This window comes from Macrobrachium nipponense, chromosome 8 (genome assembly GCF_015104395.2).
Source record: "Macrobrachium nipponense isolate FS-2020 chromosome 8, ASM1510439v2, whole genome shotgun sequence".
In the NCBI taxonomy this organism is placed as follows: Eukaryota; Metazoa; Arthropoda; class Malacostraca; order Decapoda; family Palaemonidae; genus Macrobrachium; species Macrobrachium nipponense.
This window is the reverse complement of record NC_087203.1, coordinates 76,898,828-76,905,060: the sequence shown is the minus strand read 5'-3', so window position 1 is coordinate 76,905,060 and position 6,233 is coordinate 76,898,828. Positions and strand designations below refer to the sequence as shown.

General features: G+C 34.5%; 1 protein-coding gene across 8 annotated transcripts in view; it reads right to left on the bottom strand.

The window, feature by feature from the left end:
• The window catches only part of LOC135222863 (uncharacterized), a 511,348-nt gene extending 505,421 nt beyond the window's left edge, over positions 1–5,927 (bottom strand). For 6 of the 8 annotated variants that reach the window (XM_064261201.1, XM_064261207.1, XM_064261208.1 and 3 more), the window contains exon 1: positions 5,420–5,924. The gene's annotated coding sequence lies outside the window, so the exon portion shown is untranslated. Of the gene's footprint in view, positions 1–5,419 lie in introns of all 8 variants that reach the window. The other 2 variants (XM_064261203.1, XM_064261202.1) reach the window with 2 other exon arrangements.
• Between the last annotated feature and the right edge of the window lie 306 nt (positions 5,928–6,233).

The following is a 6,233-nucleotide window of genomic DNA, read 5'->3' as shown; positions in this document are numbered from 1 at the left end:
TATATATATATAGTGATATGTGTGTGTGTGTGTGTGTGCTTGTGATACTAAGCATGACATACTAACATACATACATGAATATATATATATATATATATATATATATATATATATATATTTAAACATATACAATATATTATTATATATATATAAATATTATATATATTATATATTATATATATATATATATATATATTATATATATATATATAATATAATATATATATATATATATATAATATGGTGTGTGTGTGTAAAATGCTGCTCTTTTCTTTTAACATAATATGTCGACAGAGCACAGCTAGTCGTGCATCGTTAATGATCTTGGTTTTACAAACAAATCGACAACGCGATAAAAAAAAAAAAAAAAACCATGTGTCTCCCTCACGACTAAGTCCTATTGTACACGAAAAAAATAATAATATAAAAAAAAGGAAGAACGGGTTTTTGCTCGAGACGGCTCGAGCCCCTTTGAATTCTACCTCATTTGCTTGTTTCTCCAATGGAGATTATTATTGTTATTACTAATAATATTCTTATCATTATCATCATTACATTGCAGTTGCTGTTATTATTATTATTTATTATGAAAAAAATAAAAACTTAATTAAGCTAAACTATTATTATTATTATTATTATTATTATTATTATTATTATTATTATTATTATTATACATTGGAGTTGTTATAATGGAGATTATCATTATTAGTAGTAGCATTAGTATTATACTTCAGTTTTGGCGGTCTATTTTTATAGTAAATCATACTATATACGATATATGACTAGAGATTTATAATGGAGATTATTATTATTATTATTATTATTATTATTATTATTATTATTATTATTATTATTATAATACTTCAGTTGTTGTCGGTCTAGTTTTATAGTAAATCATACTATATACGATATGACTATTCTTATGATGATCATTATCATCATCATTAACAATCAAGAATAAGTGCATTATTCATGTCATATCTTAATAATGTTATGAATTTTAACATTCTTAACAATACATTCATCTGAGAAAAAAGCCTAAAAGACCCACTCTACAGTAAAGCAAGCCTCCACGCATAAGCAGTCACATACGTGTAAGATGAGAAAAGGCAGAGAATTCAGAACAAATGAACAATAAACGGAAACATCAAGCAAATAACGAAAGAATAACAAACGGAAAAGTCAACAAACATATGAACATATGCAGCTATAAACAACGTCACAATTCAGAAAAAAACACTGAGGTAATGGCACACGGAGTTTTAAAGAGGTAGGCTCCAAGCCAAGTGTCAAGGATTTCTACATTATTATTTGTTTGTTTTTCTCTTGAACAAAAACCAAATCTAGTAAAACTTAAGTGAAGATAACAGGTTTAGTTTCCTATTTCCTTTGGGTCCTCTCATTTTTACCCACTGGGTTAAAATGGAACAGAATGGAACATAGTGTTTAGGTCAAAGGTCAAGTCAAGCGCTGGGACCAAGAAGTTGACAGTAAGGTTGGAAAGATGTAACAGGAGTGAAACCTCGCAGTTGCACGATGAAACAATTGTTAGAGATGGTGGAAAGTCAGATGGAAGAGTGAATATGAATAAAGGTACAGTAAAAGGAATGATAAGAGGTTGCAGCTAGGGGCCCAAGGGACACTGGAAAGAACTTTAAGTAATGCCTACAGTGCACCACGTGAGGTGCACTGACGGCACTAATCCCCTACGGAGCCACTGCGTTAGAAATGCTTCCATCAGTCGTCAATGAGCACGAGAAGTTTCCAAAGTGGTATGGCCACTTGGGCTTTGGGGGAGGTGGATGTGTGGGGGTAGTGGTGGTGAGGGGGGGGGGGGGTATATTAGTGTCAGCCTATTTCGGTGCCGGTCCAACCCGAATAAATCTACCGTAAAACATCTACCAAGAACAATTATGAAGTGAGCCGTTCAAGACAGCAAAAAAAAAACCCCTAAATGAAAAAAAAAAAAAAAAAAAAAAAAAAAAAAAAAAAAAAAAAAAAAAAAAGGCTGGAGCTCATTAAAAACAATGGCCCTCACTAAAGATTATGCTGGGATGTTCTGTACCCAAAGATGGCCTGACATTTATAAAACAAACCAAAAAGGAATTTTACTTACTGAAGAAGCGTCAGCACGAACAAAACAAACAAATACTCGGAGGCACAAGAACAAAGGTACCATAACAATCTGACGTAATGTACATTTTCCATTTATTGACCGGTCCTTAGAAAAGTATTTGTTAAACTCCTCTTAGAGCCGTCCCATGATTTCCCCCATTCAGATCAAATCAGTTATTCATTTCCGCCCAAATGTCTCTAATTTAACTTATCCAAGATAATGTTCTCTATATTGTTATGCTACAATCATCTGCCAAAACTTCATGAACTAGAATACATTCATTTTTCTACGCGTATGTCCACTGAATTAACACCACATGAAATTCAATAATGATTTAATGCTCTTAAGTGGCATCACGCCAATTATGATTACTGATGTTAGAAAATTTCCTACTACAGCAACTGATTCCTAGTATAAAAAATAATTTACAGTATTTTTTCCTTTATGAATGTCACTCCTCAGTCTGTAAGTGGCATACATTGAATCCTAAATGTAATATATTCTTTGGAGGTAGCGTAACCAATGTTCAACCAGTTGGGTCAATCGATAATACTATTCACTGTCCGACTAAAATTTTCTCCCCTCTTCTTTGTTTCATGTATCATTTATTGTTTGTTTGTTTGTTTGTATGGTGTTTTTACGTTGCATGGAACCAGTGGTTATTCAGCAACGGGACCAATGGCTTTACGTGACTTCCGAACCACGTCGAGAGTGAACTTCTGTCACAAGAAATACATATCTCTCACCCCTCAATGGAATGCCCGAATATCGAACTCGCAGCCACCGAGGTGGCATGCCAACACCATACCGACCACGCCACCGAGGTGCTCCTGTATCATTTAACTCGCTTCTTTTTTGTCCTGCCAATGACTGATTGAAGCAAACAGGAGTGTCTATAACCATTCATGAAAAAATACATATGCGTCCCGAATTTCAACGGTAATAATGTTATTTGTCATAACCTAACCTAAATGTCCTTACCTAGACGGGGCTTGATAAAACGTAACCTAAGGATCCTCATCTCGTTGGGGAATTTAAACACAACCTACTGAAGGCTAAGTTTCCTTACCTAGACAGGGTTTCAAACGAAATCTAATAAATTCTCGTCATAGATCGGGGATCTATAGTTAATCTAACCTTGGCGGGGCTCTGCCACCGTACCCACAACACAAGTAAATGTATTAACTTTACTCTTTGAAGCGCAGTCAGGCTAAAAATATTTAGACGAGTTATTCCTAACTAGAATAACCACTCACTTAACAAATAATAAAAGATAATCGACAAAAAATTTACTAACAGGAGCTTTCAGATCATGCAAACCTCCCCAATGGTTGAGCCATCCTACCACTAACAGATCCTTCTTCCCAAAACGTTAAAGTCCTATCTCTCCCCATTTATGAGGCCAAACATTAGCAAAATTTTCGTAAAAACCTGCATATAAATTTGTGCGTAATCCCGTTAGCGAAGAGACAAACAAACAAACAACCAACCAACCGAGCTCATAATCCTTTTGTTTTCGTACGTAAGGTTCCGCACAACTTAATGCAATCAGACCGGTTAAATCGTCTGTTATGCGTGAGCGCTATTCACAGTGTTTTCTAAACAAACTTCTTGTCCATTACGTCTGTATTATTATTAAATACTAAACATTTAAAATTTACCCTTTCCGCGAGTATAGCCATCACTATGAAGGTATATGTTATGCTCGGTCACCCCGTTCAATCATTCCTTCCGCCTTTTGCACGAATGCGTGTGTACATCTAGATGGTCACATGTGAATGAATATACATGTATATATATATATATATATATATATATATATATATATATATATATATATATATATACATATAATATATATGTGTGTGTGTGTGTATGTATGTTGTGTATGCTATGTATAAATACACACTCACACATATGTATGTATGTTATTATATAATTATATTATTAATATAATATTATATAATAATATATATAATATATTGATGAGAGAGAGGAGAGTAGAGCAGACAGAGAAGAGAGAGACGATAGATGAGAGAGAGAGAGAGAGATGAAAGCATGTCGAAAATAAGAGCCTATTCCTCACATTATATTGCATGTTACATTAAACATACACACACGCACATGTATAAATATATATAGTGTGTGTGTTGTGTATCCTAAATGTATGAGTACATGCATATTTGTATATATATATAAAACAATAAGAGAAGATGCTTCCCATAATTTTCGTTGAAGACCCTAAGCCAACATCATAGTCCAGTCGACGCTACAGGCTTGTCATAAGTTCCTGTTGAATGACAAAGGGAAAAACCGAAAACTTCAAAAAGACGTAAGTATATAACAAATTTAATCTTCAGAAGCTAAATCACACGAATGTGATGAAAATCACTTTTTCTTTCTTCTTGATATCCTCGCGCTTGGCTTCGATAGGGGTATTCGGTTGCCTGCCCCATTGGCCTCTGTTTCCAGAAGATTTACCTGTGCCTTTCTGGAATGCAACACGTGAAAATCTCAAGTATCTACCCCACGGTGTCGGCATTCGGTCTTTGTATAAGCGGTAGTCTATATATTGTACATATTACTAGCAATAATATCAGCAGTAGTAGTAGTAGCATCTAAGAGGACTGACAGCCATCACGGCCTACCTTCCAGCACTGAAATACCGTAGAAGTTTTAGAAAATACAAGGAGCATACGTTTAAGGAATACCAATTATTTTGTGATAATGTAATTAGTCTCGCCAGTCACATCATAAAACAGAATTAGCTTTTTCCTGTACTTGAGAAGTTTTGCGTAACGACAATAACAATAATTAATTTAACTACATCTCAGAATTATGAGCATATATAAATAACATAGGAAGCGGCAAATGATACATCTCTCTCTCTCTCTCTCTCTCTCTCTCTCGTCATCTATGAAGATCGTTTAAATACCCTGGGATTGTCAAGAATCAATTTCTGGACTTATTATTTCCAACAACACAATGATGACAAATCCAACGAAGCAGACAATAACAAACATATACTTCAATTTTTAAAATTGCAAAGATAAATCATACTACAGAGGGATATATAAATAACAACAACAGTGCTACTAATTATTTGAAATATAAATCAATGGCCAATTGAGCATATTATTAGCAAGATTTATACAGACACTAAATAAGATAAAAAAAAAGATGGATTCTAAAGGAAATATGGAAGTTGTTCCATCATTCAATGCTATTTCTGGAGATTTTATAAAAAGAAAAACTGAACAGGAAAAACGGAACTGACAACGTTCGTAAGAAACTGGGCATTACCTTAAGACCGAAATCCTATTCCTTTATTGAAGAATGTCGCCCACTTGAACCTCTCTCATTTCAACCACTTTGTTTTGTCATTTAAAGCGAATAGATCGACAAACTTCAAAAGTTGCAAAATTAAGGAATCTTTTATTTGTTTTTCATTTCAACTAAAATTTTCCATGAATACTCTAATTCCATATTCATGTTTCTGGAAAAAAAATTATACTGATTTTCATAAAAAATTCACGTTTGAAAATTTAAGTCTGATAGGAGTTCTTGCTCATATATATTTCTGTAAATGACCAGAGTATTTTCCTCAGTCTTTACAAGCATTCATCATACACTTGGGGAAAAACAAGAGGAGAATCGTGTCACATTTGTCCAGGTGACAGGTGTCATTAAACGAGCGAGGTCTACAGGTGCTAAATATATAAAAATATACCACACAGGTTGGCCAGGTGAGCTTCGTAACGCTTGGGTCGCGAGAGCGGAGCGCAGTCCGACGTGACCTACACGCGACACCACCACAAACATACTGACGGCACTCCCAGGAGCACTCAGGTCGCACAGCCAATGGCCGAGTACTATCTGTGGCCCCGCCCACCGCGCCCTTCTTTTTTTATTATTATTTTTTTTTCTTGTTTTGACTTTTCTTGTTATTAGGCTCTGCTTGCCCGCATGGCATGTCTCTTGTGACAAGCATTTTTAAGAGTCGTGACTGTGAGTGAGTCACATTGATAAGCGACTGTTAACGAAAGCTAATATTTTAAAATTGTATTTCCAGAAACGGGGAAAACATATAATTCTTAAGATGGATTTTATTGTAGTT